Source organism: Urocitellus parryii, chromosome 7 (assembly GCF_045843805.1).
Source record: "Urocitellus parryii isolate mUroPar1 chromosome 7, mUroPar1.hap1, whole genome shotgun sequence".
In the NCBI taxonomy this organism is placed as follows: domain Eukaryota; kingdom Metazoa; phylum Chordata; class Mammalia; order Rodentia; family Sciuridae; genus Urocitellus; species Urocitellus parryii.
In genome coordinates, this window is record NC_135537.1 from 91,635,252 (window position 1) to 91,647,038 (window position 11,787).

Here is an 11,787-nt window from a genome sequence, read left to right on the forward strand (position 1 = left end):
TTCAGGGCTTGTGCAAAAATATCTATATCCACGCTAATCACAAACTTTACTATGACTGGTATTGTACCCTAAGCAACCAAAAGATTTTAACTGGATATCTTCTTGTTATTTTATCTTTATTAACTTCTAACAATATGGTGATTATTCGACCCAGGGTAAGAAGTATGAGAGACACTACAAATTATCTACTAAACATTCATTCTGTTCTTTATTGTTGATAGCAAATCTAACATGTCCAGCCAAAGGCAGGATACTCACTTACCCAATTTTTTTTTATTTACAACTAAATGCAGCCAGATGAGAGGGCTCAGACTAATAGGATACAAGCAGAAGTTCTTCATCTATCTTTGTTTTTCCTAATTAAAGGTACAGATGTAGGGGCTCTCTTTCTTCCTGCCTTGAACACAGACATGATGTCTGGAGCTACAGTAGTCACAGCAAACATGAGGCAACAAACAACATGGGTGAAAGCCGACATGCCAGAGAAGGAAGATAGAAAACATTTGTGTCCTACTGTGCCTAGCACAGTTCTGGATCACTTGCTACTGAACTTCTTGTTGTAAGGGAAGGAAGAGGAGGCACATTTGCTTAAGTTTCTTAAGTTCAGTTTCCATTACTTGCTGCTAAACACTGTATATCAACATGAAGCTTTAAAATCCTGGAAAATAGCTTCTTTCCTTAATAGCCTCTTACAGCCTGGTTTTTGGTTTCTGTAATGTTAGCAATTGTTGATGCTTAATAATGCCTACATCAAATCACTGGGAGTTTCAAACTGATGATATTCAATCACTTCATTTCTTTTTTTTTAATTTATTAGATGAATCTTTTTTTTTTTAATGGGAATTAAACCCAAGAGCATTCTGCCTCTGTGCTACATCCCTAGCCTTTTGTTATTTCTTGAAATAGGGTCTTGCTAAGTTGCCTAGTCTGGCCTTGAACTTGCAATCCTGCTGACTCAGCCTCTTGAGCAGCTGGAATTACAGACCTGCACCACCAGTCCCAGCTGTTAAAGGACTTTTATAAAAAGAAATTTACAGGGCTGGGGATGTAGCTCAGTGGTAGAACACTAACCAAGCATGCATGAGGACCTAGGTTCAATCCCCAGCACCATAAGCAAATAAATAGAAATTTCCTCTCATCTATTTGGTATCCTAGTAGCATAGTTCCTATGGACAGAAGTAATATGTAAGATACACGAAGGAGTACTGATGAGGCCCACAATCAACAACAACTGTCACCATCTGAAAATAGCTCTTGCTGCTAAAGAGAAATGTAAGTGTTGTTCTCATCTTTATAAACTTCCCTCAAAATTTGGAAATTTCTTCTATAAAAAATTTTCTTTTGCTACTTAAAGTCTATAGTTTTTCAACACTAAGATTGTTAGGTTTTCTTCTTTGTATACAATACACACACACTTATAAAAGTCCTTCAACATTAACCCTTGCTGAATTGGTACATTTGATAGAAAAAGTCATTAAAAACATGTAATCCAGGACTTTTCTCCCACTTTGAGAGGGTGGAAAAGAAGTTCCACATCTCAGTAAAATGTATTGCAGACCATTTTTAGGAAGAATGGACTGACACTCAATTAGAACCATAATTTGTTTGCTGTTACACTTACCATCACTTAAGAACTTGGTGAAAATATTCAGCAAGTCACACATACTTTGCCATATGGGAGAACTGGAAGCCTTCCAGAGATTACCCTGGAAAGTCTGTGCTTTCTGTATTAACATCATTGAAGCTCTAATGCCTACCAACAAGTCATTCATCAACTGTGTTTGAACAATATGATTTCCAGCAAATTTTCTACAAAGAAGAAAAGACATTATTAAAAAAGGAAATTCAAATATGTGTCACAATTTTTATACCTCTCCAAAATAAACACTCCTCAAAGGGCCAAAATTAATTTTAGATTATGCTAGATAAGCCTCTATCTTCCAAACATTCCAATTTTGTAAACTTTCAACACTCTTACCTCAACAGGCACCTCTTTCTTAGCCAATGACTAACCTCACTTCCTATTTTAGGGAAAAGGTAAGAAATCAAGAAAAAAATTCAATAATGAATAACACAACTTAAACTTGAATACTCCTTCAACCTTGATACCCTTTTTTGAACTGGCTTCCAACATGCTAGGCTCTCTTAGATTTCCTATATTGCTTCTTAAACACTAGAACCAGTCTACCTTTTTCTCCCTAATTGTTTTTGGGGGTTTATTTGGTTTGTTTTGCTTTGATGGTGCTGGGGATTAAACCCAGGATTTCATGCCTGCTAAATAGGCACTCTACCACTTAGCAATGTTCTCAGCCTCTCCCTCTCTTTTTATGCCAAAGTTTGGGTATCTACTAACAATACCCAAACTTTCATTGATTTAGATCTCTTTAATTCCAGATTCATTCACTAACTTCCTATTCAATATCTTCACTTGACTATCTCAAAATATGTGAACTTATCTTTAACTCCTGCTCCATCTGCTGGAATCTCTATCTACACACACACTGCAATCATTTTCCCTTCCTCCCTTCATTCCATCTATCAGAAAATTCTGTTGGTTCTACCTTCAAAAAATATCTAGAATCTGATGGCCTCCACTGTTACCATCTTGGCCTAAACCTGCTCCTCCTCCCCCCTAAGATTCCTCTAATAGCTTCCAATCAATCTCTCAGTTTCTGTTCTTGCCCTTCCCAGGCTTTTTTTTTCCTGGTAGTATTGAGGATTGACCCAGGGCCTTGTACATGCTAGGCAACAGCGCTACCTCTGAGCTATACCCTATCCCCCAGTCTATTTTCAGCACATAAGAACAGAGTAATCCTATTAAATAATAAGGCAGGCTGGGGTTGTGGCTCAGTGGTAGAACACACACCTAGCATGTGTGAGGCCCTGGGTTTGATCCTCAGCATCACATAAAAATAAATAAATAAATAAAATAAAGGTATTGTGCCCAAGTACAACTAAAAAATAAATATTAAAAAAAATCATAAGACAAGCTAGGCATGGTGGCATATGCCTACAATGTTTTGTAGTCCCAGCCACTCAGAAGCCTGAGGCAGGAGGATCACAAATTCAAGGCCAGCCTCAGCAACTCAGTAAAGCCCTAAGCAACTTAGCAAGAACCTGTCCCAAAATAACAAATAAAAAGAGGTAGGGATATAGCTGAATGACAAAGCCCCCCTGGATTCAATCCCCATTATCAAATAAGAAAGAAAAAAAAGTAAGTAAGTAAAAAAAAAAAAAAAACACTTGGGGGCCGGGGTTGTGGCTAAGTGGTAGAGCGCTTGCTTAGCATGTGTGAGGCACTGAGTTTGATCCCTGGCACCACAGAAAAATAAAAACAAATAAAATAAAAGGTATTGTGTCCATCTACAACTAAAATTTTAAAAAAACTGACCATTCCTCAAAACATTAAACACAGAATTATCATATGATCCAGCTATTCTACAGAGACTCAAACATGAACACCAATGTTTAGAGCAGCATTATTCACAATAGCCAAAAGGAGGAGAAAGTCCAAATGTCCATCAACATACAAATGAATAAACAAAATGTGGCATATAGATAGAGAGACTATTTGTAAATAGGAATAAATTTCAGATACATACTACTGCAAAGATGACTCTTAAAAACATTTTTTTAAGTAAAATAAGCCTATTACAAAAAGACAAATATGATTCTCTTTATATGAGTACCTAAAACAGGTAAATTCAAAAAGCTACAAAAAGTAGAATAGAAGCTACTAGCTAGTTACTAGGGGCGGTGGAGAGGGAACTCTATTTGGATACATTGAATTTGAGGTACCTGTAAAATATCCAACTTGAGATGTCCAGAAATAAGCCTACCACCCAGAGAAGAGAACTTAGAGTGATAATTTGGGAATCCTGAATATATAGATGGTAGATAATACCAAAAAAATAAAAGAATGATTCTAAGCAGTCAGAACAAATAAAATAAAAAGAACTGAACCCATATTTAATAGAAGAGCTGATGAAGAAGAGTCTAAAAAGAGACAGAGAAGGAGCTTCTAGTGTGGCAGAAGGAGACATCAAGTTGAAGATGGCATACAGGTATTACTACTGTTCCCTTCCAGAACCTTCCTAAACCAATAGCCATAGGCTTTAAGACATAAAGACATAAGGGCAGCAAACAAGACAATCACCATACTTTAAAAGTATGGTGATTCTGAGCCTAAAAGGCTCAGAGATTGTGGACACTAAGCATTCCTTGAATTGGAGATAAATGCAAAGCTGAAAACAGGAAGACTGGCTACAAGCCTACTTGAGAACTCTGCATCACATTCCCTTGCCAACAGACAACTGGTTTACCTTTAGAGAATATAAACTGTCAAGTGTCTGGGGAAAAAAAAAACAGCACACACAATGTCATATTGCAGACAGAAAAATGCATGCACAATAGATGCCTACAGCCAAGACCTCAACTTTCTGCCCTCATTCAGCAACCAGAATATTAAGACAGTGATCTGATAATTTTTTTATAGTGAATCTACCACTAGATCAAAAAAAGACCTAAAGATAGTGACATAAAGGGTTCCATCAAGATACAGCCCAGCCAGACCGGCCTAGAATAAAACTTGCAATCAACTCCATTCATATGCACAGAGATGCAAATCAATTTTCAGTGCCCTATTTTTAAATATGAATACCCAAAAGATCACTAGACTTCTGACAGGAAAGTTTCTAGCAGGAAATATAGTGACCAAACCCAGCAAACAGAAAAAAAGCAACTTATAAAAAATAAAAGCATGTAAACATAAGAATACTTGAAGCAAACAAACAAAAAACAACCATCATTAATATCATCAGAGAAATAACATAGGAAACTTCGCCCCATGAAATAAGAACACTAAATTATGAAAAAGGATCAAAGGTAGGAGAAGGGCTCTTCTCTTTCACATTTATTCTCATAATAATTTGACTTTTAAAATTAAATATCAATGGGCTGGGGATGTGGCTCAAGTGGTAGCGCGCTCACCTGTCATGCATGAGGCCCAGGTTCGATCCTCAGCACCACATACAAACAAAGATGTTGTGTCCGCCGAAAACTAAAAAATAAATATTAAAAATTCTCTCTCTCTCTCTCTCTCTCTCTCTCTCTCTCTCTCTCTCTCTCTCTCTCTCTCCTCTCTCTCTCTTTCTAAAACAAAAAAAAAATAAAATTTTTAAAAAATTAAATATCAAATCTCTATAGAATAAATTTAAATAATCAGGTCTAACATTAAGGGAGAAGGACACATTCTGAGAACTTTTGAAAATTTTCTTTGTACAGAGAGAATGTACAACTATAACCATGCACGCATACACACCACAAGCATGTAAATACATAGCACTTGCCCATTTTCTTCTAGGATTTCAATTAAATTCTTCCGCAGGAAATGAAGTACTGAAACAAAAAGAATATAATGACAATACAGAACTTAAAATTGGGAACTTTAACTTCAGTACAAGAACATATTTTAAATCGGTTTTCTAAAATATCATAATAGAGAAGCAAAGATTTTAAAAAGAGCATGATGTACTTTAGTGATTTTTTCCTATTGCCAAAAAACTTAAAAGCACCAGTTCCAAAATGATACATAAGCAACAAAATACCCTAAGAACAAAATAAAATAATAGCACTTACCATTTTTAAGAAGATTATTAATACTTGCTTTACCTATCAGGGGAAAAAAAATAATATTAGTAAGGAATTTCACTAAACTTAACATCATTTAAAAATAATGACATGACAGGTTATTATCCAGAAAAAGTATTAGAAAAGTGCTGGCTTACCCAAATTAAAATTCTCCATACAGGAAGATATATTGTCAATTACTTTCCTATATGAGTATAGATCAGTAGTATTCAATTCTTCTTGAAGACGAGAAGTAAAACTGTGTACAGCCTCAGTTAGAAAAAATTTAGGTAGGCCATTTAGTGAGCTAGAAAAAGAATCAAATATTAAAAATCTGACAACTTCGTACTGCCAATATGTGGGGAAGGAGGATAATCATCCAAATGTAGAAATACTGAACTAAACCCTCAAAGTATAGCCAGAAAATTACAACTTCATATCACCATCACTGGAATTCCCTGGTCTATCATTTCTCTTCTGGTTTCCCTGGCTCCATATTGCTTCTCTCACATCTCCTATAAAATTCTCAACAGAAAAGCCAGAGTGATAATTCTAAAATGCCATGTGACAGTCCTCCCTCAGGGATTTGGTTCCAAGATCCCACACAAATACCAAATGTGAGGATGCTCAAGTCTCTTATATAAAATGGCATAGTATTTACATACAATCTGTGTACATCCTCCCATATACTTACATCATCTATAGATTACTTAAATACCCAATATAATGTATATGCTATGTAAATAGTTAGTATTCTGTATTGTTTAGGAATGGTAACAAGGAAAATGTCTATACATGTGTAGCACACAGCAATTTTTTGAATATTTTGATCTATGGTTGGCTGAATGAAAAACCCACACATATGCAGAGCTGACCTGCCTAAAAGCCTTCAACAACTTCAAAACACATACATACAAACACAGTTTTCAATGACCTTATACAATCTGCACCATCCACTATTAGCTCTCCAACCTCACCTCGTTGTTCACTTAGCTCTAGTTACATGGCCTTCTGACAACCCTGGCCTCTGACAACCTAACAGTCTTTACTCTTATTATTTCTTCCACCCAGAACATTCTTCTCTCAAATACCCAATAATCAAAAATCACCTTATCACATAGAGCAAAGTTATGTGAAATGGCCACTGTATTTTACACTGAAATTACTACCCCACCTTTGATGTTCTTTCCCCCATCCCTTAGCTCCCATGCCATCTAATATCCTATACGTTGTTTATTTTGTCTATTTTCTACCTTCCCCTTGTAATACAACCCCTTCTAGATTATTTGATTCATTATATCTCCAATTCCTAGAACGTTGTTTAAAACATAGTAGGTAGTCGACAAAACTTTACTGAATGGATAAATTAAACTTATGTCAATTTTACCTCAATTAATCTCAATCAAGGGGTTGGGGCTGGGGCTTAGCGGTAGTGCGCTCGCCTAGCATGTGTAAGGCACTGAGTTCAATTCTCAGCACCACATATAAATAAATAAAATAAAGGTCTATCAACAACTATATTTTTAAAAAAATCTGAATCAAAACCAATAGGCTTTTTTTTTGATTGATTGAATAGCTTTTCTGGAAGAAAAAAATTCAAAAATTGGAATATTCTGAAAAAGAAAGTCAGTAGAGAGGTAACATACAATTACATAATTAAACCACATTATAGAACTACAATAAATAAGACTATGATGTGGTATATCAATGAACATGTCCAAGTCTAAAATCAATAAAACTCTTGTTTATGTAAGCATATATAACACAACAACGTAGCATCCCTAATATGTGAGGAAAGACAAGACTATTCAAGAGTTTGGTGATTAGTGACTTTTATATGAAAAAGAAATCTAAGTTGAACCTCTACCTCACATTATACTCAGGACTTAATTCCAGATGAATTTTAAAGCTGAACAAAAAATAATAATAATTATAAGACAAGTAAATAAGTCTCTAGTAATCTTGTATTAGAAGGCTGGGAATACAGGTCAGTAGAGAGTGCTTGCCTAGGACGATTCTTCATCATCATCATCATCTTAGAGAAAACATATAAGTAAGGCATGAAGCTCAGGAATCTATACAAAGAAAAGTATTAATAATGTTGATAACAAAATATTTCTTTAATTTTCATTAAAAGATAACATTAAGAAAACTTAAAACAAGAAAAAGAAATATATATGGCATATAATCTACTCATAGTTCTTACAAATGAAAAAAATTATGAGAAGATATACAAAAGTTATGTAATGATTAAAAAGACAAACTTCACACATTAAAAAATGTTCGACTACATGAGCATCTGAGAAATGCAAATTATACAAGAGAGTATTTATCACCCTTAGATTTTAAAGATTTAAAGAATGATATTAACCAGTGCTAGAGAGCTATGAAGAAACAGGCACTCATTCACTGTTGATGGAAGTACAAACTGGCATAACTTTTGGGGAGTACAATTTAATAATAGCTATAAAAATTTCAACATGAATAACTTTTGGTCTTAAAAATTCAATTTCTAGGAATTCTCTCATGTATACACATACATGATTATGAACAAGATTAAAAATATTAGCCAGGCACAGTGGCACAAGCCTGTAATCCCAGAGACTTGGTAGGCTGAGGCAGGAGGATCGTGACTTCAAAGCCAGCCTCAGCAACTGAGCAAGGCCCTAAGCAACTCAGACCACATTTCTAAATGAAATACAAAAAAAAGGCTGGTGATGTGGCTCAGTGGTTAAGCATCCCTGGGTTCAACCCCTGGTGCCCACCCACCAAAAAAAAAAATACTATTGCAAAATTGTTGAAATAAGGAAAGCTGAAAATGAACCAAATATCCATCAATGGAAAAGTGATTAAATAAATCAGGAAATACATTTCTAATATATCCATAATATGGAATATATCTGTAGTTCTTAGAATAAAGACTGTTGGCAGGAATGTAAAATGTTGCATTATAGGAAACAAGAGGACAGCTCCTCAAAAACTATAAACAATTACCATATGATCCAGCAAGCCCACTTCTGAGTATATATCCAAAAGAACAAAAAGCAAAATTTCAAAGAGATATTTGAGTATTTATGTCCATAGATACATTAAACAGTCACCAAAAGGTAGAAGCAGCCAAACGTCCATCAATGGATGAATGAACAAAATGAGGCATATACATATAAAAATATATTTAATCCATAAGGAAGGAAATTCTATTATATGCTATAACATGGATGAATCTTGAGGACATTATGTTTAGTGAGATAAGTCAGTCACAAAAAGAAAAATACAAATGTTCCATTTACATGAAGTACCTAAAGTAACCAAATTCCTAAGAACATTCAGTAGAAATGGTGGTTGCCAGAAGCTGGGGAAGAAATGGGGAGTTGCTTAATGAGCACAAAGTTTCAGTGTTACAAGATGAAAAGGTTCTGGAGATTTGGTGAGCAGTAGCATGGATTCACTTCACAATACTGAACTGTACACTTAGAAATGGTTAAGAAAGTAAATTTTAAGTTATATGCTTTTTACCACAGTTAAAAAAAAAAAAACTAACCTAGCTGGGCACAGCAGCACAACATGTAATCCCAGCAACTCAGGAAACTAAATAAAGCAGTTCAATGGCAGCCTGGGCAAATAAGTGAGACCCTATCTCAAAATTTGAAAAAAAAAAAGGCAGGGAGAGGAAATGAGGATGTAGCTCAGCAATATAGCACACCTGGGCTCAATTCCCATTATTAAAAAATAAAAAGGACTATACTGAGATGGAAATATCTCTAAGATGCTGTTTAGTTAAAATACAAACTCTAGAGCATTATGTAGAATATAACCTCACTTATATAAAAAATAAAAACTAAAACACAACACACATGTGCTAAATATAAAGAAAAAGTCTAGAAAGATGGATACCAAAATGTTAAGTGATAACCCTTTACTAAGGAAAAGGAGATAGGACAGAAATGGTGAAATATAAGCCTAGTTTTTTGTGTATTTCTATACTCCTTGACATTTTTAAATCAAGCATATTGTTCTGCATTGCTGGATTATCTACACTGAAACAGCTGAGACAAATAGAGAAAAAAGTAGCAAGAAGTATACTGAACCAAGAGTCAGCAAACTATCACCCAGACCAAAGCGGCAGTCTGTTCCTTAAGGTCTGTGACCTAAAAAGAAACTGAGATAGAACAAGAGAGAGAGAAGAAAGAGAGATTGTATGAATGAAATTTTTAGTGATATTTTTGTTTTATTAGAACAGGAAAGGAACTTTGGTTACTTTTTTTTAATACTTTTTAGTTGTAGTTGGACACAACTACCTTTATTTATTTATTTTTAAGTGGTGCTGAGGCTCAAATCCAGGGCTTCACACATGCTAGGCGAGGGCTCTACCACTGAGCTACAACCCCAGCCCTGGTTACTTTTTATAATACCCAACTCCCCTTCCTTTTTTTCCTTACATTGCCAATACTTTCTTCAAGGGACTCTTCAGATTCAAAGAAAAATAAATGCCTGCTAAAATATCCAAACAACTTTGAACAGTGGGATCACACAGGCCATTTTTATCTAACTTCTCCAGTAGAGGCACAATCTATAATCCAAAAAAATTCAAAGTCATTTTTTCTAATATCAACTATAACAAAGTAATATGGTTGGTTACAAATACTTTTTAAATCTCAATTATACTGATTGTACTGTGGAATGTTTTCCATATTGTACTGATTTAAAATATCTATTTTTAGTATTTATTATCCTTTTCAATATATGCTCCTAAATCCCTTTTCCTACTCCAGACCTACCTCTTTAAGACTTACAGACCTATTAAAGGCTTAAGGTAGAGAAAATTTGCAGCATTCTTAAAATTATGGTAGTATCCGTAATCTATTTAATTTCTTTCCAAAGAAATATTATGTAAGCTCAAGTGGTAAACTCAAATAGTAATTGAAATACTAATGAGGATAATCTTTATATTTTAACTTTTAAATGTGCCTGCTGAAAAATTTTGAGGATTCAAATCTACAGAAATTGTTTTAATATTACTAAAAAGGTAAGTAATTTCCTATCCTATCTATATAGCTCTAATTATAATAGAAGTCTGAATATGGCTTCTATTACTGCTATGAATAAATACTATATAAAAAAAACAGAAGAGATTTTTTTAATCCTATTCTTTAGTTGATATTGAATAATTTGATATTATTCAATAAGCTGTCATTGAATAATTTAAGCCAAAAGCTGTCAGTCAATTTTAAAAATCTATAATAGCATAACCTTCAGGATACACTCATGAGTAATAATTCGGCCTTACCTGTTTAATATAATGGATTTGTGACACTCCATCTGTGAGTTGCACACAATGTAACAGCAAAGAAGCTAGATTTTTCCCTTCCCCATCAGCAAAAGCTACATAACAAATGCAAAGAAAAGTCAATTATTTAACAATATGTAGATGAGTTTCCCTTTGTTATGAATTCTATAAATCTTTAAAACCAAAAAAGCAAGTAGACCTTAGTATGAAGTCAAAATTCAAGAAAACCATTTTTACATCTAAAACTGGATATAAGAAACATGAAAAATTAAATAGAATTTGAAAATTATGTGCTATGGGGTCGAAAGGATTAAAGCACTCTACTTGCAAACTGGTTGAAAAAAATGTATTTAGTAAATGAACTTTGAAATCACCTACATCTCAAAATTTCAAGGTCCTGATGATGAACTGTCAATGCAGCAACGTGCATTTCTCTCTTCTTCTTTACACCCATTTTAAATAGAATTAACAGCAGTTACTGTAAAAAAAAAAGGAGTGTTAAGGCCTTGTTCACAGGAGGGCTTCTCAATCTCAACACTACTGACATTTTGGGTGGGATAATTCTTCATTGAGGAATGCTGTCCCCTACACTGCAGGATGTTTAGAGTTTCTTTGGCCTCTACCCAGTAGATGCCAGGAGTACCATCCTCTCAACAAGTTGTGATAACCAAGAAGACTCCCAATATTGGCAGCTGTCCCCTGGGGAGCAAAATGCCCAAGCAGATAAAAACTGATTTACGGGTTTCTTCCTTGAAACCTAAGATTTTTTTAAGCTCAATAAGAGTTTATTATTTTCTAAAGTTACTTTTTCCCATTATAAGCCAGTTTCTGTATTTTATTTTTTATTTATTTATTTTTAGAGAGTGAGAGAG

At 34.4% G+C, this 11,787-nt stretch overlaps 1 pseudogene; it reads right to left on the minus strand.

Moving 5' to 3' along the window:
* Window positions 1–11,369, minus strand: part of LOC144255930 (tRNA (32-2'-O)-methyltransferase regulator THADA-like) — a 36,113-nt pseudogene extending 24,744 nt beyond the window's left edge.
* Window positions 11,370–11,787: the final 418 nt, after the last annotated feature.